Source organism: Alosa sapidissima, chromosome 9, assembly GCF_018492685.1.
Source record: "Alosa sapidissima isolate fAloSap1 chromosome 9, fAloSap1.pri, whole genome shotgun sequence".
NCBI classification, from domain to species: Eukaryota; Metazoa; Chordata; class Actinopteri; order Clupeiformes; family Clupeidae; genus Alosa; species Alosa sapidissima.
Window position 1 is genome coordinate 21,942,496 of NC_055965.1, and position 26,486 is coordinate 21,968,981.

The 26,486-nt window shown below is 40.1% G+C and overlaps 2 protein-coding genes and 1 long non-coding RNA gene across 3 annotated transcripts in view; 1 reads left to right on the forward strand and 2 right to left on the reverse strand.

Annotated features, from left to right (window-relative positions):
- The window catches only part of LOC121718035 (NACHT, LRR and PYD domains-containing protein 12-like), a 1,225,568-nt gene that overhangs the window by 1,107,840 nt on the left and 91,242 nt on the right, over positions 1-26,486 (reverse strand). The gene's annotated exons all lie outside the window — the stretch shown is intronic.
- Positions 1-26,486, forward strand: part of LOC121718038 (NACHT, LRR and PYD domains-containing protein 14-like) — a 95,181-nt gene that overhangs the window by 25,050 nt on the left and 43,645 nt on the right. The gene's annotated exons all lie outside the window — the stretch shown is intronic.
- On the reverse strand, positions 1,675-6,285 carry LOC121718123. The gene is made up of 3 exons (XR_006033861.1): positions 6,205-6,285; positions 3,627-3,632; positions 1,675-1,685 (listed from the first exon to the last, which is right to left on the reverse strand). It is a non-coding gene; the product is annotated as an uncharacterized LOC121718123 (long non-coding RNA).

Consider the following 26,486-nt stretch of genomic DNA (forward strand, 5'->3'; position numbering starts at 1 on the left):
TGATCGATATTACCTGAAATACTCAATTAAATAGCCTGACTTTTTAATGTTTATAAAAACGGAGATATAGCATTTTGGAACCAAACTCTTCATTTTGAAGTCTACATTTGTAAGCACCAAAGAATGTTAAAAAGTAAATAGTTTGATGATCTGGATAGAGAAGGCTGGAATATCCTGACAGTACGTGCCGCCACCCCAGACATTCAAAAACACCAACCACAGAAATCCTTCACTATGTGCAGGGAAAACTGGTATTTTGATGGATACAAAATGTCAATGCGATGACAGTGGTTTTGTGTCATGTCCCCCAGTAAGTGCCTCTGGATAATGGGAATCACCTCCTCACAGGCCTACCATATCATGATATGCAATATTATGCAGCAACTGTCAGTGTGCACTCTTAAATATATTTAAGATATTCTCCCCCAGAAAAAGTTTTGCATCCTTTTCCTGTGGATGAGCCAACCTGTATCAGAACATCAGGGCTATTCCTTTGAATAATATCTTGAGATGTTCTACAATAAACTAGAGTTTACCATTTTGTTTTTTCACCATATTTCTTCGCTATCTTATATCCAGGACAGAACCCACCATGGACTTATCTCCACCACCCTTCCTGCCAGCACTGGAAAGTCACCGTAGCTTCCGTCTGTCTAGTGTGTCTTCAGATTTTCTATCTATCAATTGTCCAACTTATTTGGCGGGGTATTCAGGAGGTTGGGTCTCACCTGTTCAGATTATGAATTCACCCAGGTATTGGCCACCACACTGTATTTCAATTCCATAGCGGACCCTATTTGTTTAAGTGTACAAATCTCACAAATTCTTTTAGTGGACACTGTACTCTTCATATTTGGATATAATACTAAATGGAAAACTGGTATATTGATGGATACAAAATGTCAATGCGATGACAGTGGTTTTGTGGTTTCCAAAGGTTTTGTTAAATCTCAAATATTAGACAGTAGGTTTTGCAGGAATGAACAAAAGTGGTTGTGCTTGCATAGAACCTGTCATGACCCCCAGTAAGTGCCTCTGGATAATGGGAATCACCTCCTCACAGGCCTACCATATCATTATATGCAATATTATGCAGCAACTGTCAGTGTGCACTCTTAAATATATTTAAGATATTCTCCCCCAGAAAAAGTTTTGCATCCTTTTCCTGTGGATGAGCCAACCTGTGTCAGAGACATCAGGGCTATTCCTTTGAATAATATCTTGAGATGTTCTACAATAAACTAGAGTTTACCATTTTGTTTTTTCACCATATTTCTTCGCTATCTTATATCCAGGACAGAATCCACCATGGACTTATCTCGACCACTCTTCCTGCAAGCACTGGAAAGTCACCCTAGCTTCCTTCTGTCTAGTGTGTCTTCAGATTTTCTACCATCTATCAATTGTCCAACTTATTTGGCGGGGTATTCAGGAGGTTGGGTCTCACCTGTTCAGATTATGAATTCACCCAGGTATTGGCCACCACACTGTAATTCAATTGCATAGCGGACCCTATTTGTGTGAGGGTCTATTGGTGTGTAATGATGCTAACTCTGTGTATGCAGGAAAATGTTTTATATTATAATATTGCTATTCAAAAATGATTCAAAGCCTACTTTGGCTTGATGACAAACAAGTCATTCATAGGCCGACACCTTTATCCTCAGTAACTACTTTGTAAGTAACTAAATCATTATTTGATTGATATTTAAATGTACCCTCATCTGTGAGTCTAAATACACCCACTGCATAGTTGCTCACTGGCTATGCTCCTTGGACATTGAAAATGAACTGCTGGTTTCCAGAGGTCTTGTGTTTGCCATGCAATGGCAAGAAAATATCATCTTAATCAATATCAATATAATTCAATATAATCTTCCAGTAATCAATTATTTAATTATCAACAGCCGTACAGTACACTCATTTAAAAGTTTAAAAACATTTTAGCACTTAGTTAAAAATGATTAAGTGGGCTCCAGCTGTGGTCATAAAAAGCCCCAAAAAATATACTTAAAAAAATATATTAAGTGATCAATATGTTCTGATATAAAATATTGAACTTGTCAAATGGTAAAACCTCTAACCACTGAACCTATTTGAAAGCCATAGAATGTGTCGGTGTGAGAGTGGGACGTGTGTGTGTGTGTGTGTGTGTGTGTGTGTGTGTGTGTGTGTGTGTGTGTGTGTGTGTGTGTGTGTGTGTGCGCGCGTGTGTGTCTGTGTGTGTGTGTGTTTGTGTGTGTTTGTGTGTGTGTGTGTGTGTGTGTGCATTTGTGGTGTGGTGTGGTGTGTGTGTGTTTATGTGTGGGTGCATGTGTTGTGTGGTGTGTGCATGTGTGGTGTGTGTGTGTGTGTGTGTGTGTGTGCGCCCTGGATTACAAGGGTTACATTGCAAGGGTTGGCCTACATTGCAAGGGTTTCTTCAGCTTGATTCCTTTGCACACCATCAGCTTTTTGAGAAGTTTACCATTCAGAAGTCTGTTGATCAATCCAGCAAATGGTCTACTGGCAGAGAATGGAATGACTGTTATAAATCTCACAAAAAGGTGCTTGATTACGGGATACTGATCCAGACACCAAGGCAGTCAGCACCAATCAGAGGCTGCACCATATACATATGGCTGCACTTATATGACATCATCACATTGACATCTCACAGAAAGTATCTTGCACTATTTTAAAAATACATACCAATAACGTATTTTGATACAACATACAAAACCGCTTTCTTCAACCTGATCAAGTAGAAATTATAAAATACTTTTTTTGTTTTTCAAAAGCATGTATCATATAAATATGTATCATAAATACTGGCCATCATGACATATATATGGACTAAAATGTCTCACAGTCCCAATTTCTCATATATCTTGTAAACACTAATCTATCGGTTCCCAGCTCTGGATCTCAGGGTATCTGTTTCATAGATGAACAATATCCTGGCTTCAGCAATAATGGAGCCTCACCCTTTAATCATTCAGTTCAAAGATAAAATGCAGTACTGCATAGCATTATGATAGGCACTTTGCATAGAACCGTTGACTTTTACAAGGCCCGACAGGTCCACAGTTTTGCGCCTCACACGACAACATCACCAACCAAGAATATTCTTAAGAAAAGCCACAAGCACCCTCCTGGGTTCAATGACCACTTTCCAGATTGACATTTCTTTGAGAAGTTGTTTTTTGTTTTGTAATATTTAACATAAAATCCGTTGTTGAACTGTGTGTTTTTTTTTTTTGTATTACTAACGTGTCCAGTAGTTGTGTATCTCAAGAGAGTGATGAGATCACTGATGAACCTCTCAACCTCTCAAAGAAACATTATGATGCTGATGATACATCCAGTATAAAGGAAGTTTTAAAGGACAATGATAATGACGATGATGATGATGGTGAATCCAGTTTTGCTCCTCCTACTCAAGTGGATTCAACCAGTATAAAGGAAGGTATAATCTCATCAAAACATTTGTCCACAGTTATGCCCCAGTAATCACTGTACAATACATCATCAGTTGAGCTGCACTCATACTGGAATACATTCTTTGCAGAGGTGTCTTTATCATCTGAAGAAGAAAGTCAGTGTCTTGAACCTCAAGAGAGTGATGGTCCATTCAAAATCAAGACTAATGACTGTGATGAAGATGGTGGTGGTGGTGGTGATGATGGTGATGGTAAATCCAGCGCAGAGACAGGTATAATCTCAACAACTATTCTGCATCTATCCACAATCATGACCAAGTAATGAGGCCAGTGTACATGATGACAAATTGAGTTACACCCAGATTGTAATACATTCCCTTATAGAGTGTTTTGAAGGAATTTCTGGTGAAAAAGATGTTGAAAGCATTAGTGACAAATGTGCTGTACCAGAGGTAATCATTTTATAGTCTTTCACAACCTATGTAATGAGTAATTTACATATGTTTGTATATTTAATCTTACTGATTTACCAAAATCTTGATTCAGGTATTCACACCAGAATGCTGTCCATACAATGAGAGGAGATCATACAGGTTGAGTTATCCTTCTAAAAGCAACATGTGCTATTACACAACTTTAATTATGCAGTAATTATCCTGTACATTCGTGGTTGTGGAATATGAAAGATACATCTTAGAGATATAGAGAGAATTCATCTCATACATCTGTAATTGGAGGTACAACTTCTGTTCCGTTTTTTTTTAGTTCCAGAGCACATGCTATGTACCAATACTTTTTTTTTTTATATAACTTACCTCTCCAGGTTCACTTGCTCCTCAGAGGGTCTGTTTCAGTGCCGGTACACAGGATTGGTGTTCAAGATGGAGACGGCGGGTGAAGTTCAGTACCGAACAGAGCCATGGAACTGTGTACAGCTAGTCGATGGCTATGTACCAGCAGGACCCCTGTTTGATATCAAATGCCCACAAGGCACTCTGTCACAGTTACACTTCCCACACTGTGAGGTGTTTTCTGGTGAGTACAAAATGTTGTGTAATTAGTTCATGTTTGGTAGTACTAAAATACTGCCATGTTAAACCAGTCATGTTTAGGGAAAGAAGCAGATGTACCATTGTAACATGACTTAAAGGAATAAATACAGAATGTAAACTGAAGCTAAACTTGGGGAGAAAATTTGCTGGATATTGATGTTTTGCAGGGAAAGGACGCAAGCACTTATCCGTAATCCACATCAGTGACTCTGATGAATCTGAAATACTTGATCCTTATGAGACAACAGACTCCTATGTGGTTATAAATATCAGGGGATGCTCTAAATATGCTGCGACAAAGAAACAGCCCAAGAAGAAATACTCCCCTATCCACGGACTTGTGTTGCTGTTCCTTCACCAGTCTACACTGAATGTTTTACTGTTGCCGAAAAATGTTGATATCTCTGAGGTAGGTTGCTAAAGGTATACGCTGGAAGAAGTAGTAAGTCTAAGCTGTGGAGGTTGGACACATGTTTGTCGTGTTTTTGTGTCCTGGTTACCAGGTTTGTGAGAAGAGAAAGAAAATGAAGGAGCCTGGGGAAGAGATGTACATTGAGACGACTCCAAACTGTAAACTTATCCCGGAAACAACGTACTGCCTCTCATCTGATCCAGATGGGGAACATGAAGTGACTCCTTTGGTAAAATTTTAAAAGTATTTTTTTTTTGTTGAGAACACATACAGAATACCTTTAAATTTCCGTCATACCAATAAGCTAACAATTGTATATAATGTATTTTCCAACAGAGTGCTGAGTTTGTTGACTATGAGAACTATACAAACTACTGTCCAACATTCCAAGTGTTATTATCCAAGTTTGCCCAGGTGAAGTTGAATCTGACAGAAAAAAGCACAAATGAGTCTGTGTGGTGTAGTGTGATTCCAGGTAAACACAGAAGTACACAGATAATAACATATCTACAAATATATGTGGATATGTATGTGGTAATATGTATACAATAACATGCTGGTTATCAGAAAATGTTCCTACTTTTATTCACAGCCAACCAGATAGGTGGAAGTCCATCAAGTAAGTAGATGATTTTGTAAAATTACTTAAATTTCCCTTTAATTTTATGGTTCCATTAATGGGCTGTGGTTGAAGTGTATTAATATGATTAAAAAAGCAGTCAGTGGTGCTTTTAAAACATGTCAAACTCTGTGCATGTAAGTGCATGTAAATTCATTTTTTTATGAATTTTAAGTTAATGCAGTCATCTCCTTACTGCCTACAGCCTGGTCTGTTCATTTTGCCATTTTAAGGGACGTTTGAACTAGTGAATTTGCCCCTCTACAAAGACAGTATTTTAAAAATGTCTAATTGCCATGATTTTGTTCCAGCGTTGTCTTCTCCCTCAAGTCCCTACACCCCGCCAGGTCAGGACTTCTTCCACAGACACAAAGCAGAACTGGAGACTCGTCTAGGGCTCCTGAGGCCCATCCTCTCTGGGCTGGAGAAATGTAGAGTTCTTAACCCCCAGGAGAGAGAGGAGGTGGAGAACAAGGACGGATCCATGCGGAACCGCACTCTGTTGCTCATGCTGGAGAAGAAAGGAGGTCCAGCACAGGAGGAGTTCTACAGGGTTCTACTGGAATGTGATGAGTACCTGGTGAAAGACCTTAAAAGACCTCATGATTATGGGACATCTGAACATCCTAGTTTGTCGAGGAGGGACTTAAACAAATCTACACAAGAGGAAGTAGCATATTGATGATGCTATTGGTGTACACGTACAGACTCTTTCTTTTAACTGTTACAGCCAGGCTACACCAGGTGCACACAGTGTTTCTATCCAAGGAGCGTATGCTTAAAAAATTAGATTCCACTATAAATAATGGAACTGGCTACACCAGATGCATGAGTGCTACGCACCTACAAGAAATTAGACCCGTTTTCTAAAACTTTCTGTACACTCCGTGGATGGAACAATGGAACAAATGACCTGGAGCGGAACAGATGTGTTGACTTGCTCAGTTCATCCGACAAATAAGTTGTTAAAATAATGGGCTGTCAATAATAACATTTGTAATCTTTTGGACTTTGTCTTCATATAGGGTCTATTATATGCATTTAACATGTTGACTACTGTACAATGGATAAGGCCACTTCTGACTTTCAACCTCTAACAATAAACTCAGGATTCACTAGGCTGTTAAATGGGAACCAGCTGTTAGGCCTACAGTAGCTGTATGGTAAGAGATACCTGCACTAGGATTTTAGCTCACTTGTTAGCATGCTAGCTTTCCAATCCAAGGTGCTATCAGTTGTGGTTACATACATCTGAAATGCAGCTCAACAGGTACTGCTGATGAATGTGAAGCATAAATGTAGATATGTATATTGATTCTCATTCAGTGCTGTTTTATTGGTTTGCAGTAAAGGCTGTGGTTGTTGTGCAGAGACCTCAGATGCATTGATGGTGATTTAAATAGGGCCATCAGGGACCAGTTTCAGAAGCATAGAAATTGTTCTATTTTTGTATTGGCTTCCTGTATGTGTATTTAATATGTAACTTCTGGGAAACTTGAGGAGATGATTGTGGCGTTTACTTATTGACTTACACATATGTGTACTATGCATGTTTTTGCACTTTTACCACATGCATAACTGTACAATATGTTTATTAATTTCAGTTGGAATTGTCAGCTAAATGACTAAATGCATATTTATCCTCAATCCTTTAAAAAGGAAAAAGTCTTTTATTTGTTGTGTTATTGGACACAGTATCAGTGTCTAATGGTTGTGCTGAGATCTCAGATTAGTTCTGTGCAGTGATTTACTGTATGTAGGGCCATCCGGGACCAGATTACTAAACGTTTTTTCACAGTGGAACGAGAGCTGTGTCATCTGAAATCTGTAAAATAGACACAATACCTGTTAAGATGTACAACTTGACTTTTAATGTTTTATAATTGTAATCATGAATTTGTGCTGTACATGTTTTTATATTTTTATAGTTCCTTTTTATATTTTCCTCTATTCGTGTGTACTTCATGTGTATAAAATACAGTATGTAACCTGTGAGTGAGGAGGTCACTGTAATCACTCTGCAGTTCTAGAAAGAACCTGAATAAAATACCCCCGTCATGATGCTCATTGTAACAGTTGTTGACTTGATCAGTCATGCTATTATAATTAAGGGCATTTTTCCTGTTGCCTTAATCTGGCTATAAATGTCTGTAAATAAATGATTTTGTTAAACAATTCTGTCATCCATCCATCCATGGGTGGGCTATGGAAATGTAACAGTACTGTATTAATAGAGATAATCATAAAGCAAGTTGTCATCTTACTGTTATCAGCATGGTTCCTAAGAGAGCTGGAGATTGAAAACCTACAAGAGTACTAGTGGACAGACTCAATAGTGGTCCTTGGCTATGTGAACAATGATGCCAAAAGGATTCATACATTTGTAGCCAACCGGATCCAGCGCATAAAATCCAGTACATCTCCTGACTCCACCACATCTTGCTGAATCAGTTCAATTAAATAGAATCCCTATAATGATTGACCAGATGTGGAACACATTACATTTTTTTATTCACCAGCTCTTGTCCACTCTCCTTATTCAAGTAATTGACCTACTATAATAAGACTCTCTTTGTGTGGCTGTTTTTGGGGGCATTTCTATTTCCATATGGAAATATCCCCCTGGAATTAAAAATTAAATGAAATACCCACATTTGGCATTTAACATTACTAAAGCATGAGTAATTTTGACAAAATTAAAAATAAATGTAATGTTTGGCATCCTGGTAATTCATGGCCATATCAAAAATACAAAAGCTCATTTTGACTTTGCCTTTTCCATGATACTGTGTGTCAAAATGAAAATTCCAGCAGAAAAGAAAATCTTAGACTTTTCATTTTCCACTATGTAATTTCATTTTCAAGTTAAAGGAGAATTCCGGTGTGATATTGACCTAAAGTGTATCGAAACATGATACCGAGTGTGAACGTATGTCTCATAGCCCATCTCGGCTTGTCCCCTGCACTCCAAAATCTGGCGCTAGTTAGCCGATGCTACCAACAGCTTTTTCAATAGTGGTGCTTCGGCATCGGGCTAGCCATGCAAATAAATCACTGTTTTACACCCATTTACGAGGCTCAATGTATCTCCACACTTCATTGGTAGACTTCCGAGGGCCCTGACATTTAAAACGAGACATTGAGAACTTTGAAAAAGCACTGGTAGTTTACTTACAAGACGATTTATACAGACAGTATCTTCATGAAGTTTAGCGTTTGCAGCCATCTTGAATTTAGTCACGATAAGTCGAGCAACGAGTAAGAATGAACAGCTATGATAAGGGATCAGATTCCAAAAATAATTCAGTGGAAATGCATGGATTCCAGTTGCTGCTCCTGGAAGAAACTGGAATCCATGCATTTCCACTGAATTATTTTTGGAATCTGATCCCTTATCATACCTGTTCATTCTTACTCGTTGCTCGACTTATCGTGACTAAATTCAAGATGGCTGCAAACGTTAAACTTCGTGAAGATACTGTCTGTATAAATCGTCTTGTAAGTAAACTACCAGTGCTTTTTCAAAGTTCTCAATGTCTCGTTTTAAATGTCAGGGCCCTAGGAAGTCTACCAATGAAGTGTGGAGATACATTGAGCCTCGTAAATGGGTGTAAAACAGTGATTTATTTGCATGGCTAGCCCGATGCCGAAGCACCACTACTGAAAAAGTTGTTGGTAGCATCGGCTAACTAGCGCCAGATTTTGGAGTGCAGGGGACAAGCCGAGATGGGCTATGAGACATACGTTCACACTCGGTATCATGTTTCAATACACTTTAGGTCAATATCACACCGGAATTCTCCTTTAACTAACATCCACATAGCCTGTATGTACCAACAGGTGGGGCTAGAACTACAGAAAAGCCTGCGAAAGAGTAGACAGCTGGTAAAACATCACTCCTTTATGTCATGTGGTGTAGTGGTAGCCAAAACAAAGTTTGGTCTGTTTGGGAATATTTCTGTTGTTAAATAATTATAGAGACTTTTTTGATGTGTTTCTCTCTCTCTCTGGTTGACTTGACAATTTCAGCCACTGATTTCTCTCTCTCTCTCTCTCTCATACACACACACACACACGGTCATCAGATTTCGAGGAAGTGTGAAGAGGATGGATATCAATCGGTCTTCTCAGAGTGATTCTGTTTATTTTGTCTCTTTAAAAATCCCCTTCTTCCTCCTCATTTTATAATACATAACTTAATCACATATTGTAGAATATCAAACACTGTCTTCATACTGTATTCTTAGAGTGATTCTGTTTATTTTCTCTCTTTTAAAATTCCTTTCTTCCTCCTCATTTTATAATACATTAGGCCTACTGAATCACATAGCCTATTGTAGAATAGCTCTTTGTTTCTAACACCACCTCACTGACTGGTGAACCAGGAGCAGGAGGCTTACGGAGGGAGCACTGGTGACGTGGACTCCATGTTACCATGAACACACATTAATAAAGAAAGATCTGAAAACAAATGAATGAGTGAATTATTCAGTGAGTGCATAGAGGAATAAATGGATGAGTGCCTGTAAGTGAATGGAATGGAGGAGAATGTATGTAGCTTACACATATAGGCCTATATCTCTTTTTTCCCAGTAGCCTATATAGAGTTGGAGGTGCAGTGTTCAATATGACATGACAAAGTCTTCTTTAACAACTGGGCTACAGAAGAGATGTTAGAGCAAGACATTCTGGGTCACATCTGTATAGGGAAATGGAAATCTACTTCCTTTTGATGATTGGGAGTGGCTTAACTATAGGCCTACCCTTAGAGAGTGCACATACTGTAACAAGGGGGCAGCCGTGGCCTACTGGTTAGGGCTTCAGGCTTGTAACCGGAGGGTCGGCGGTTCGATCCCCAACCAGTAGGAATGGCTGAACCCCTCACTGATCCCTGAGTGCGGCTGTAGCAGGCAGCTCACTGTGATTTAGGGTGTGCTTCACCTCACTGTGTGCTTTGTGTATTTCACTAATTCACGGATTGGGATAAATGCAGAGACCAAATTTTCCTCACAGGATCAAAAGAGTATCAGGCCTACTTATACAGCTTACACACGTAGGCCTATATTACTGTTTTCCCAGAAGCCTATAGAGTTGGAGGTGCAGTGTTCAATATGACATGACAAATTCTTCTTTAACAACTGGGCTACTAATATAAAGAGATGTTAGACCAAGACATTCCTGGTCACATCGGTATAGGGAAGTGGAAATCTACTTCCTCTTGGTGATTGGGAGTGGCTAAACTGTAGGCCTACCCTTATTTGACTTGTGTCATTATTTCACACCAGGTCCCAGCCTTTGGATTGACGGATATTTTTCATGCTGCTGTTATTATTATTATTTTTCAAAACACAGATGCTGCGTCTCCGTCGATGTTTTTTTCGAAGTAAAGGTACATTGCCTATACCTGCCACCGCCATCAAGTCTGCAATGGTGACGAGTTAGACGGTAAGTACCCTAGCCTAGCCATAGGTTTAAAAGTTATTTTGGCAAACTTTTACTACAGCCTGGTAGCCTACAGTACAATACATAGTCTACCTAATACAAATCATTCGCATGAATAGTAAATAAGGCTACGTTGTGTGGAAACTTCGACATCTCTCGGCTCAAGGTCAGATTGGGTTGTGCCTCCTACCTCGGTACGGGTAGGCGATCATGAGTCAATAGGCAATGGCTAATTTTACTCAAACTAATACAATTGCATTTCAAGCTACTGTCCTGTAGCTTAAACATCTTAAAACACAGGCTACACAAATACAAGAGATTGATGATGCGGAAAGGTCACTGCAAAGATAATAGACTCGGTTTCACTTTCGATTTGGGAAATCCGTGGGCATTGGCCTTAGCCTGGAAATATCCAAACTTATTCACAAAGTGAAATTATAATTAAGGTGTGCCTGTGAGATTTTAGTGGCCTCAACCCAGTGAAAGTGAGGGGCGCAGAGACATGACATTTGGGACGTAAATTACCTGGAAATGTAATAGGCCTAAATGGGACAATCAAAAACTGCACGCTAAAATAATTCGCAAGAATAATTCACTTTCAGAGGCTGCACCATGATACATTTTCAAACTTAAATGATGATCTAAGTAAAAAAAAGAAGCTATTTTAAAGCAGAATAGAAACTCAGAATGCCTATTTTAGAGATGGGTTTTAATTGAAGTGTAAACCTTGATATCTTCGGGAAGATGTTCAAAGATTTCACGGACAAACGAGTTCGAACTGAAAGCGATGTTTATTTATCACAACAACCACGATAAGCTTAACTTTTCCCTTTTTCCTCAGCTCCTTCCTCTCCAACCCCGCAAACCATGCTGGGCCTTATTTCTCACTATGGGTATACCCCGTTCATACAGTAGTTCTTCAAATTAATACGTTAACTTTGTTTATTGAAGACTGTGTAACAGAATGGCTGAAGTAAGCTATTCATGTTTAGCAAAATATCCTTTGGACAGACATCAAGAACCTCGATCAGTGAGAAACCGGTGTAACCAGCACACTTACTCACCTATAATTTGCTGTGCAAACACAGTTCAGGGTCTCCAATGGCGAGGACTTTTTCTTCGGAAGATGGCGGTGACTGGAGTAGCATAGTAATATAATGCCACAAAAAGTTTGCCACAAAATGTGCATAAAGGAGACTGATGCACCGAAATGACATTTAACAGTATTGGGTTAATCTTTAGCATAATGGTAATTATGTACGCCCCAACCAGGAGGATCACAAAGAGCTTTATGGTAATTACTACTATTTGTATGAAATGATGTCCATGGGGAAGGGTGTGAGCCAAGTGGTATTTGTGACAGTTGTGTAAACCCCCCCACCCAGAGAAATAATGGATTTGAGTAAATTCATTCAAGTTTTGGTCATACCCAGGACCAGGCATCCCTAGACCCCTTTTACTGTGGCACGTGCCGAACTGCTGTGGCCCCATAAAATCTCAGGTTAAGCTAGTTCCTTTATTTAGCAGCGAAAATGTATTTAGAGAGTAATGGGGGAAAATAAATGTTGTCAAAATCCTCAAAGTCAAAGCAACAGAGATTAAAGCAGCAATGCAAAATTTAAACCGAGAGACACACACATGACGGTCAAACCATGGCGTGCATAGCCCATCCGTACACAAAGCAGTATAGGCTATCGACGTGCAAAACAAGAATCACAGTATTGCCAGACCAGCTGGCTATGTTCAGTATAGCCAACATGAATAAACTTTTTAATGAACATGAAACCTAAGAAAAATTTAGCGTCCTGAGTAGGTTATTATGTTAGTGCAAATAATATTACTAGATTAGGCCTATGATCTACATAGAATTGATCAAATTAAAGTTGCACAGGTAACCACTTCTGAATAATTTCATGGAGTGCTGAAATGTATGCACCAATTCTGAACTGTGAAACTCATGAACCATACTTGTTGTGAACATATTGTAGTATTATCATAACCATTCTATATGTGTGTGCATAATTACAATTCTAAAGTGTTCTAAATAGTTACAGTGCACATATCTCCATAAATATAAATAAGTGAGTGAAATATTGTAATGTCCTCTTAAGATTGATGTATTTCAACTTTAAAATATAAAACTAATTCTGGGGACCATGCCCCGGACACCCAGATGGCGGGGCCTGTGCCCCAGTGCAGTTTTAGGTCTATTGAAGCCAGTGATGCAATATCATAGATATAGAATTGTGGGGTAGAAAACACATTTTATCCCGTCACTTTTCATAATTCGCCCAAACCTGTGGCATACAGTAAGCAATTTTGTACTTGTAGGTTGTGAAAAGTCATGGAAATTACATTCAAGGTCATTAAAAAGGTTTTGAAATGTTGTCAGTGAAATTGGGTGGGAACCCTGTCTGCAGTCTGGCTTGATCTTTTTTTGTCATAATGTTCCCAGCTGGAAAGATCTGTTTGGGTGTAGTGGATGTCTTAGGCACAGACAGTAGTGGATGTCTTAGGCACAGACAGTAGTGGATGTCTTAGGCACAGACAGTAGTGGATGTCTTAGGCACAGACAGTAGGCTCTTGCAGAGCAGCCAGGTTGGGGAACCATGCTTCATTTCCCTTCCACCATTGTAGACGGCTATTAACATGATTATCTCTGCCGGCCTACCCCCCAGCCACATCCTCCTCCCTCCCATCAAGTAGCTTCATAGGTGGTCCTACCTCTAGTTATGGTTCCAAAACAAGACCAAAAACAAGGTCCTGTTCAGGTAGTGCGCTTTATTTCACTTCTAATAAATGTGTCCTTACTATGAGCTGGCAGTTAACTTGTTAACATTCGTTAAGGTTGAGTTTTAATAATCCTGATAATTGTGATAAGTGGCGGAACACCTCTTCCATATATCTATATACTCTGGTCATTCTTACCACAAAGAACATCCCATGTTTGCCTATAATCAGTGCAGCCAGGAAGGTCGAGGCCTCAGTTGACTTAAAACCACAATAAGGGCTGGTAGGAAACTCACTGGCTCATTGGCAGCAGCTTTTATAGCCAGTCTCAACCAGGGTAGCATGGATAAGACAACCGATGCATAGTCATCCAATGTAACCTGTAGCCAATTATAAATATCATAATAGCAGAAGAGATGGGCCAGTGATATGATATAATTAACCCAACAACAATGAAAAGGAGGTGGAATATATGTCCATCATTCACAAATGTTATTCACGATTATTCAAAATGTAACAAAGCACATTAGGAGTTTTATATTTACAGTTTATTTTACATTAATGCATATTTTACAATGGCATTTTCATTTTAAGAGCATTTAATCACATTATACTTAATGTTCTCACAGTCTCCAAAGAGGAATTAAGTCCAGTAAATTATTAAACAGCCATGATCTTTGTGGATGAGCACTCAATTGGGGGCTTACCCCATTTTTTACCAAAACTATTTTTCTCAGTGCGAGTTCTAGCAATGGTGCTCAGCCTGTGGCTATCTCTTGCACATTCATATGTTAAAGCTAATCCAATTATTTTCAGACTGATAACATTTGCATTGTTTTTTCAGCGCCAGCACACTTGCCTGTTCGTTGTCCCTTCTTTTGATTTGAAGTGCACTGAATTCGGACTTGCACTTTCAGGATGACAAGAACTAGTTAGTGAAAGCAGGGGTCAAGAGAAGGAGCAATTATACAGACATTTTGCCCATCGTCTCTGAATCCCATTTCACTCTCCCACCTTGATGTTTTTCTGGAATGGAATGTGTTCACAGCTGCAGACGCAAAGGAGGATTTCTGTGTGGACTTCTGGAGGCCCTTTAGCAGCGTAGGTAGCACAGAGACCGTAACATCAGCATGGCCACTCAGGAACACAGTGGCCTGCTCAAAAGGCTTGAGCACTTGCTCCAGTTCCTCCAATAGAGTCCAGTAGTCACTTCTGAGGTCAATGTAGTGTTTGCCCTTCTGGATCTGACAGGGCTGTGACCACTGGCCATCACTGCTCTAACAGACGCCTCACCATATAGTAAGAACAGTTTTATCTCACTGTTACATCTTGGATGAGTTTGTCAGGGGTGGGAATTCCGTTTTTTTTTTTTTTCGATCTGAAAATGAGACCCACGCAATTCGTATACTGTAGATCCGCTGAGTTTTTTTGAATTTTTTTTAGGGGGAGGGGTCTATCGGTCAGAGGTTGGCTATATTTCAGACCATTGTTATGTAGGCTATAACAGGCTGCTGACAATGGCGACGGGTTTATATTTATTTCCGAATATCACGCCGCAAGTAGTCTAGTCCGTTTACTAGTGGATTTCATTGAAAGTGAAAGTAGACGGGTTGATCAGCTGCGTTCTGAAGAATGCTTGATTCAAGTTCAGTGTGTGTGGCAAACTTTCTCAGCAGAAGCCATGAAACAGTAGTCTGGGTACCAGCCGAACTTAGTCCCGCCCACAACATTTGAGGTCGGGAAGTTCGGTCTGGCATTGCTCCATTGTGGAGCAACTACTGTATGCTCGCCCCAAGTCTGGCGGACCAATCAATTCAGGCTTTACCATGATGGACAGGTGAACAACAGCGCCTCGTCTATCACGTCATCTGAGCATGCTTAGGTTGTTTATGTTTACAAAACAAAAACGCTGTGGCTAGAAGGAGACAGATGCCTTTAAGACTCCATATGGAAAATGCATATTATTTCAATGAGGTTTTATCACTGAAAATGATTATTTCTGAAAACTTTGGCCAAAGTTGAGATGTGGGAAAACTCGTCAAGGGAAAACTTTCGTCAAGGGAAAACAGTGTGTTGCATTGTGACATGTTGTTCCCTGGTTAGTTTCAAATCTCTGATTGACGACAGCCTTTCCCAGCTGTTTATAACATGTTTGTAGCATATCAGTGTTCAACAGAATTATTTTAAAAAACGGAGGGGATATACTGTAGGCTATCAGTTTTTTCCTAATAGCCTACCCTACAACTTATCTCTTAGATTTCGCTAATGAGTGTTGTAGGAGATATTGACGGCACAATAACTTTTACAACCAGACCAGAAAACAATGTTAAGGCATTTGGGTTCTTCCTACACCTCACTGTAAGTTATTATGTTAGTGCAAATAGCAGAAGCAGAAGAGATGGGCCATGAAGAACGACAATAAGAGCAAATCTGATATTTTATTTGATAATTTACACATAATTGCAGATGGTGATATAACATGGCCTACTAGACCCCATTTGTCAAGACACATATTTATAAATTATTATGCCTCAATCTCAAAAGAATTGCTGTGTAAGATTGTTCATTTTAAATCACTGTATGTCAGAGCATCACCGTTTAATTCTGTGCATGGCTTATGATTTAAAATGGTTGCTAGAACATGGAATTTCATAACTAAAGTAATAGCCTATGTTGTGAAAATAATCCCTGACAAATGCATTGCACATAAGGCAAGTAATGATTTTACACAATCAACTCAAGTAAGCAACTCAACTCAAGTAATGAGTTTCTAATATAACAGACTGTAGTTGATTTAGTCACTCATGATGATGGTAAACAAAAAATGTAACACTGCCGAATAACAGCGTTTTATGATGCTTAATGATATAGTGAGGCATTAAAACTAATCAATTGACTAACCTAACATTGGGAACACATTCTGCGTCACTGTGTTGGTAATCACACATGCTTGGGAGGGAAAGGGACAAAAAGTGAGCAGAACTTACAGTGTTTTGCTGCTGCTATCCTGACTCAGGGATCCAGGGTGTCTCCTCTTCAAGTGTTCATGCATCGCTGTCGTGCTAGTATGAGATGGCAACTGTATTTTACAAAGTCTACAGACTACCATGTTGTGGGTAGGGCCTTTTAAATTGTGCATTTTCTAAATCTAGCTTGTTTGTATTGTATACCCCCCAGCCTCATCCTCCTACCTGCACCTCCCTCCCCCAGCCTCATCCTCCTCCCTGTCCCTCCACCCCCCAGCCACATCCTCCTCCCTGTCCGGTGGACACTCCAGTCCGCTCTTCACCTATTTGGATCCGGATCCAGGCATCTCCATGGACTCAGACCTGAAGCCACATCATTGGCTGCACCCCAAGCTCTCAATGAAGCGGCTGAAGCGGCTGGAGCGGCTGAAGCAGCAGGAGCGGCTGAAGTGGCTGAAGCGGCAGGAGCGGCTGAAGCGGCTGAACAACGAGATGGCGGAGCAGCTGAAGGCAAAGAAGCGGCTGGAGCAGCAGGAGCAGCAGGAGCAGCTGGTGGGGCAGGAGCACAAGAAGAAGCGGTTGAAGATAGAGCTGGAGAGCCTGGAGATGGTACAGCTGGAGCTGGGCCAGGAGCAATGCAATGCAAAAGGGTATGCGGCAAGGCTTTCCTGCTGTATCACATTATATGAATTATATGTCCGCACTATTCTCTACAGAAGTATAGGCAATGCATATCACAGTCACTTGTCTTCCTCAGGGAATTCCCTCACTATTCTAATTTCAATTTCAATTTCAATTTAATATCACTTATAGACCGGCAAAACATTACACGTCTCATGGCGATTTACAGAATATTAGACAATCAGAGAAAAGAAAAGAAGGCCCATGGGTAACAGGGGCAAGGAAAAACTCCCTAGAACTGGAGATACATATATGAAGAAACCTCGAGCAGATCCACGACTCAAGGGTCTGACCCATCTGCCAAGGGTCAGTTACAGAACAGAATGAACATGGTGTTTAAAGCCACTTGAGGTGACATGTTACAAGAGGTGGGATGGTTACATAACCAGGGTTCTAAATTAACACCTGCCAACCCGCCAAATGCGGGTTAAAATTCATTTTGGCAGGTGTTAATAAAAATGTACTAGCCAGTTTGGCCGGTGATACATGAGGCATTACATGCATGATATATACAGTGGGCATCGCTTTCAAATGGCCACTTCAGTCGCGCATTACGAGGCGTGAAGCTGCGTGAAGCTTTAGTACCACTTTCAGCCACTGTGCGTCGCTCTGCCACTGTACATCGCTCTGCCTGCCGCCCCTTCTGAAAAAGCTCGATTTACCTCGATTTAGGCTACTTGGGTATGGCTTAAGGCTTGACTACACGGTGGTAACGGAAATCGAAATTTGCTGTCTACATTATTGTCAGTGTTGGATTAACGCAACTACGCAAATCAAAACAGTGGTGTGATAATTGAGCCAGTAGAGAAATAACTGTTCAGAATTAATTTGTAGCCTTGGGTAGGCTTCTGCGACGTTTTTAACAGGCTACGCTATAGAGGCTTAGACAACTATGACCCACGTTTTGGTTTCGTAAATTAATTTGCCCTACTTCTTGACTGCAATGTAGTCAATTGACTGCTTGACATGTCATTTTTATTTTTCTGTACAATAAACAAATACATCTGCTTTATGCCGCAGAATTACATTCATATTTGGAACTTACATAGTCCAATGCATCGTTAGGCTACACTACGTTAGTGTTTCCCAAAACTATAGTAGCAACGAACGTTCGCAACCACTGTCGTAAAGTTGTGTAGTTACAACTACACCTCTAGGACCTGTGGTAGAATGCTAGTAGAAGCATAGTTCCAGGGATCTTCATGTCGAAGACGTCACTGACGCCAGTTATTTGTTTGCAAATTAATAATTATAAATATATTTAGGTTTCTAATTGATATTTACACTTCTAACCACCATACATCCATATTTTAAAATGCCCAAGGCAGAAAATACATCAATTAAAAGTTGACGAGTCAGCTGAGAATATAGCCTTTGATCATAGGGGGGGGGGGGGGGGTCCTTGTTAGTTTACGCAAACCAAGCCAAGAAGGCTGATTCTGATTTTGATAATATGATCTGCACAAAAGATAAACTTAGGTAAACAACGATGTCAATATTGTTGTCAAAATCTTAACCCAGATTCAAACTCTTGGACAGGGGACTGGTAACTGCTGTGCAACGGCGGCTGTCATCTGCCAGCCTTAACGCAATGCGCCACAGAAGTATGTGCAGGTGCCCATTCACGTGCTACTAAACATCATTAACCACCTTAGTCCAGACTACTGAAGTTTGGAAACTATCATGGTCCAAACGTACAGTACTATGTAAGTACGACAGTTTTGGGAAACAGTCGTAACTTACATGTTGGTTAGTTGAACGATGCATCCTGTTAGTAAAAAGCTAACCTCCGTAGTTGTACGGGAAACACACCCCAGATCAGCTTGTAGACCATTAGCAATCTGTTTATTTTATTTTATGAAGCCTACACAGTAGATCACATGCCACATTCTCACTTTCAATAGACAGATGCAATAGCCATTGGTCAAGTATTGAGTAAAAAAGCAATTAAAGATAGTACCGTATACAAAAAGTACTTCATACTATCATAAAAATTCGTTAAAACGAATAGCATTTTGCAACTTGACAAAACACTGGATTAAATATCGTAGGCACAGGAGAAAACTTGTACATCCATTGGCCCATGGGGAGATCACATGCCAGTTTTCTCTCCCTTCAGTGCTATGACTCGTTCGGCTGTGAGCTTGTTTCGCCAAAAAAAAACTATTGCAGATATCAATGCATCTTTGTTCATGGGTTTGGCCTCACAGCAGAGGCTTAGACAACTATGACCCACGTTTTGGTTTCGTAATTTGCCCTACTTATTGACTGCAATGTAGTCAATTGACTGCTTGACATGTCATTTTTATTTTTCTGTACAATAAACAAATACATCTGCTTTATGCCGCAGAATTACATTCATATTTGGAACTTACATAGTCCAATGCATCGTTAGGCTACACTACGTTAGTGTTTCCCAAAACTATAGTAGCAAAGGTTATTATTATTTTTCTGTACAATAAACAAATTGCAAATTGCAAACTGCCTAATGCAGTTCAGTGAATTAGCAAGATACCATCAGAAGGTAACAATCATAAAGCACAGTGCGCGTGCGCGCTCTCTCCCCTGCGCATAAAGCTGTCTGCGTGTTGTAGGCTATATTTGCGTGAGTTCTTTCTATCTGCTTTACTTTTGTGAGTTGCGACCACCTAGGCTATGTTATAGACGTTCTATGAGGTACCAGTGTTTAGCTGTGTCACAAAACAATAAGCTTTGTCAGACTACTTTTAAAATGATATTCAGGGCTATATACATTTTAAACATTCGGGGCTGAAGACCCGACAAAGCCTTGCGTTAATTCTTCAGGTGGGAAGTGTCAGGAATTTTCATACGAGAGACGCTCTCATTGGTGGTTAGTATATGAAGTAGGTAATTGACAGCAACATATCCAATCACATTATGAGAGATGCTGAATTTAACATAAACTGCAATGTTTGATTTTAAATTAATGTAAATTTAGCCGGGACTGTAAGCTGGCACACGTGGGTGCTCGATGTTTTCAGTGGGTGCCCGAGAGACGGAGCTGGTTAGGGTTTTCCAGCTCCATTTCTTTTTACGAGACACCCTGCTCACTTGAGACCTCTGCCGGTTGTTGCAGCCTCGTTGCAGCGTCACTGGAAAAATACAAATTAAAGTCGCGTGATGCCGCGTGATCCCGCGCGCGGACCGCGAGGGAAGCTGGCCAAGTCGAAGCACTGCCCACTGTAAGGCTCTGTTCTCGGTCATATATAGGCAAGAGAAAGTTGAGAGAGAGAGGGAAGAGGAGAGAGGAGGGGTTGTACGGCATGACAACATGTACCATGTTCATGACAGCACTATGCTATAGCAGCATAACTAAGGCATGGTGAGGGGTAGTCGACACCAGCGCAGGTATGGTCAGTGACCACCATCGCACGCATGACTGGGGTGCCAGTCACGCGAGGACACAGCAGGGTTGTTCATTCCAAAAAACCCTGAGGTGAAGTTCCACACTGCACCATACCTAACTATGGGAGGCACTAAAGAGGTCTGTTTTAAGTCCAGACAGAGAGGGTATCTGCTAATTGAATTGAGGGAGGGAGATTATTTCAGAGAAGGGGTGCGTGGTAGCAGAAAGCTCTGCCTCTTACTGTAGTTTTTGAGATTCTTGGGATTACAAGAAGTCCAGTATTCTGTGATTGTAGCGGTCTAGGTGAGTTATATGGGACTAGGAGATCTTTAATATATTCAGGTTAATTTTCATTAATGGCTATCACATGATCTTTATTAGAGAGCCATTCACTTGTAATAGTGAGAGGCTCAAACATTGAAGAACACCAGTTCTTCCAAAACGTAATACACTGTACTGTATGTAAGCCATATACATTATTATAGAAAATGTAATTTAGGGATAGTCTAAAAAAATCTCCCACATTTCCCCCCTTTGTGGCTATAGGCCACACATAAAAACAAAACTTTATTAGCATCGTAATTTAAATCCTCAAACCATCCTTCATGCATATTCCAGGCATATGAAACAATACACAGTTCAGTGACAAGAAAAAAACATCATCACTGTTCAGTGACAAGGAAAAAAATCATATACCTCAGTACTGGTACGGCTGGCTCGTTCCCAGACTAAAACATAAAAAGGGACACGGACAACAAGGTTCAATCCAAATATATTAATGTATTAAAGTAAAGCACAAGGTTACCAATAGCAAAATGTCTAGGGGAAATTAATTGGAGTGGTGGTGTACGTGTATGGATGCAAAGAGGGTCAGTATGTGAGAAGCTAGTGAAGTAGGCCTTAAGACAAAGAAAGAGAAAGAGAGGTAGATAGAAATGAGAGGAGAGAGCAAAGTGCAAGTGTGAGAGAATCAAAGTGAGTGCCTGCAAGAAGGAAGAAAAATGCCTAATCAGAAAGATAGGGAACCCCTTATATAGCCCCACCCTAACCATAGGTGTAATCAATGAGGGTATTAGCCCAACCAGGCCCAGCCCTGCCCGTGCACTGACAGAAGGCCATACAGTACATACAATTGATATTATGATAGCATAGGCATCTTTCGTGACAAGTCCTATTGGCAATAGTGGTATGTTTTAGATGAAAACAATACTATAATACCCATCTTTATAGTACATAGTTAGTATAACAAAGGCAATTACTTTCTCTGCTTTCTCAATTACGTTTGAACAACCAACCACACATTCTCAATGATCAGGGTTCCTACACATTTTCCATTTCAAAATTCCATACTTTTTCCATACTCAAATTTCCAAACTTCTCGGTAGATTTTTCTCACCATATTCTCGACATTGCAGCCACATCTGGTTTGGGATAACTCGGTGAAAACAAAGGGATGGACAACTGAAGTGAACTAAAAAATGACACTTAATATTTGTCCATTTAGCTGGGTCATTTTTAGTTTTATCTTAGTTGTATCATAGTTGTATCTTGACGATGGGGACTGACAGTGAAGCTACACAACAGTAGGAATCAGGGCTGTCAAAATAACTGATTCATTTAGATTAATTAATTTGAGAAAAAATAACTGGTTAAAAAAAATAGCACAGATTAATCGATTCCGTATGACCTTTGACCCTAAGCCGTTCTAGTCAGAAACCATTAGACTGTAAAATGAAGGAGAGAGAAGAAAATGTACTGCGAGAGTACAAGAGTTGCAAGAGTTGATTAAAATAAAGTCCTCTGCAATGTCTGTAGCAAGGAATTTGCATATCACCGGAGTTTGTCAACTCAAAGTCGCACATCAATGCAAAGAAATAGTGTTGACATTGAGGGGAGTGTTGTTCATTGTGTCTACTAGGTTATATCTGTGGCCTAAAATGCATTGTATGTGAAAAAAAACTTCTTCCCGAAGCATAATAGGTCATATCGTAGAAAGCAGAATTTATTTCCTCAGCATATTAGGTCATATCGTAGATTATTATGGCCATTATTTGAACAGTAAAAAAATAATAATAAAAGAGTTTTTGAACTTTAATGTCACTAATGCTGATTATTCAATGATTCATTTGAATTTAAATATTTAAAATACTTTCACAGCAAAAATTATATATGCGATTAATTTAGATTAATTAATCACAGAGTATGCAATTAATTCGATTACATTTTTTAATTGATTGACAGGCCTAGTAGGAAAGGTTCATTATGATCTGAGTGAAGTGATTAGTACCGCAAATGCAATAGTCTGGAAACACAAATATTTCTCCATATCCTTGTTTCTTTTTTCCATACTTATCCAGACCTGGAAATTACTAAAATCAAATTACATACTTTTCCAGGTTTTCCATACTGCGTAGGAACCCTGAGTGATTCAACTAAAAAAGAAATAGCAACAAACAGAAATAATTAACAAATTCATCAACAGGGAAATTCCAGATTGATCACTCTCACTGTCATGACACGTTTGAGTACTTTCAACAGTCTATGTAATCAGTATTTTCTAAACTTTTAGCACAGACCATGGCTCTCGGGTAGTATGTCATGGGGCTTGATCTAAAGCTATGGGGCAGGTATGAGCTCATATGATGATTGGTCCAGATCGGGTAGTTTGACAAGCCCCAGTTTGCAAGATGGAGGGTAATTACATTGATTCCTGGTGATTCTGTACAGGTCATTTACACATGCTTTTGCTGTGGGGCTTACAAGGTTCATGCTGTTGTTCTTTAAGTCCATCAGCTGATTTTGTTGAGGCCAGGATCACTGTTTGCTCTTACTAGGGTGAGGATGCAGGTGTACAGTATGCCCACCCAGGAATGGGGTAACAGCACATGACTTGGTTTGCACTTGACTTGGCTCCAAGGTCTCAAAATGCTAACAGGGGCCAAACCCGTAACTGACCACTGTGTGCATCCAATGATGATCAGTTGCACCACTACACACCGTGCAAGTCTCAAACGCTAACAACATGTATGAACATAAAATATACTTCAACAAATATTATCTGATTTATAAATGGGGTGGTAACAGGGGTGGCAAGACTGTGTCCCAGGGGTGGCAGCTGCCACCCTTTGCCACCCCGTAGATGTGCGCCTGGCTAACAGGGGCTAAAGTCATAACTGATCAGTCAACCACTTTGCATTCAGTGACGGTCAGTTGGACCCCTACACACCCCGCAACTCTCCAATTTCTTGCTGTCATGTCCTCACTGAGTTGCCCTGCTAATGGATCGTAAGTGAGTCTGAAACACAGTCCTGCACACTCCTAGTTAGCTTTAGGCAAATTCCTACTGTCTTGCTGCAGTTCCTCAATGGACTGACAGCTGGATCACCATGTGCCTCATAAGGTCTTTCCAGCAGTCACAGTTGCTCTCCTCTCGAGCCCAAATCCCTCAGAGTCCCCCAAACTGCATCTGCTATGTCTCGCAGTGTCCAGGCTGGCTGTCCTAGTTGCCCACCTGCACACGCACTGAACAAACACTCAAGACTGTAAGAGTGTCTAATGAAAGTTGTCTAAAAAATGTATTTTAGATCAAATCTATTTCAAATGTGTGGTACACCATACACCCCCCAACATATATACTTAGTCTTTCCTTCCAAAATAGAAAGAAAATAGGAAAAAGAAAATAAAAGAAAACAACAAGTGTCCCATAACAGTTGACATTAAACAGATCCCAAAACAAATCCCAAGTCTTGGATATATCTTTCTTAGTTGCATTCTCACAGGGACAAACATTTGCTTTTCAAGCATAGATTCTACAGTCTAAACAATGAAGATAAGACATCTCAAAATATAAACCAGAAAGCAAAATTAATCTAATAAGAACATCCTCTTCCACCTGACTGACTCAACCCAACATACCCAGACCCAACATACATCACCAACAAGAATATTTGCATCCTCCTGGCTTCAATGACCACTTTCCATATGGACACATTCCATATGGACACATTTCTTTGACAAGTTGTTTTTTGTCTTTGCTTTATTTGATATGAAATCATTATGATGTTGATGATACATCCAGTATAAAGGAAGGTATAAAGGATGACGATGATGATGATGGTGAATCCAGTCACGCTGGATTTGCTGGTGAATCCAGTTTTGCTCCTCCTACTCAAGAGGATACATCCAGTATAATGGAAGGTACAGTATAATCTCATCAAAGCATTTGTCCACAGTTAAGTACCTGTTACCACTGTACAATACATCATCAGATGAGCTGCACTCATACTGGAATACATTCTTTTATAGGGGATTTGGCAGGGGTGTCTTTATCATCTGAAAAAGAAAGTGAGAATCTTAAATCTCACGAGAGTAGTGGCCCTTTCAAGCTCAAGACTAATGACTATGATGAAGATGGAGGTGATGGGGATGGTGACGACAATGATGATGATGGTGATGGTAAATCCAGGGCAAAGACAGGTATAATCTCATCAATTATTCTGCATCTATCCAGAATCATGACCAAGTAAAGTGGCCCTTGTGCATGATGAGTTACACCCAGATTGTTATACATTCCCATACAGAGTCTTCTGGAGGAGTCTCTGCTGAAAAAGAATTTGAGCGCATTAATGACAGATGTGCTGTACCAGAGGTAATCATTTTATAGACTTTCACAACCCATGTGATGGGATTACTCCTTAAGGCTCTCGATACTCCTTTTGGCGCTGGTGCTCTCGCTGCTTTTGGGCCGTGTTAATTCCGCTTCTCACTGTGCTTTACTCGATGCTCTCCCCACCAACAATGCTACAAGCATCTAAACCAAATGCTGGCTTACGGCCACACCCCCCTCATTCAGTCTCGCTACAGGTGTTTCTCATTCCAGAGCAGATGAAATGATTAAGTAGCGTCAATTATGTTACTTGTGTTTGTGTGTGCAGTGTATGCGTGTGCTTCTGGACAATTGAAAACATTTAACATTGAGACAGGGTGGAATGAATTCCGCCACAAATTCACATATGTTTGTATCTTTAATCTTAATTTTTACCAAAATCTTGATTCAGGTATTTACACCGGAATGCTGTCCATACAATGAGAGGAGATCATACAGGTTGAGTTATCATTTCAAAAGGAACATGTGCTATAATTATACAACTTTAATTATGCAACACTTATTCTGTACATTTAAGGTTGTGAAATGTGAAGATGAATCTAAGAAATTATGTAATTTAGAATACATCCCATGTAACTGGAGATCCGACTGGAGTCCAGTTTACAGTGCCATGATGTATTGAATGTTCACAGAGCACATGTACCCAGTCTCTCGTTCCAGGGTCCAGTTATTTGATGTATTGGATGTTAACAAAGCGAACCACTTCCTGTATGGTTTTCTCCTCCAGCTTCACTTGCTCCTCAGAGGGTCTGTTTCAGTGCCGGTACACCGGATTGGTGTTCAAGATGGAGACGGCGGGTGAAGTGCAGTACCGAACAGAGTCATGGAACTGCACACAGCTGGCACACGATGGCTATGTACCAGCAGGACCCCTGTTTGACATCAATTGCCCACAAGGCACTCTGTCACAGTTACACTTCCCACACTGTGAGGTGATTTCTGGTGAGTAAAAATTATGTCAGTTGATGCTGTGAGTAAAAATAAGTCGGTGTAAAATTGTCTTTTATATTCATGGAATGTGTTCGAGGATATGAAGAAAATAAATTCAGTCACTGACATTACTATTTATGGTGACAATAAATTAAAACTATTTGTTTTTGCCTACAGACTGCTAATTTGTTCACTGTGA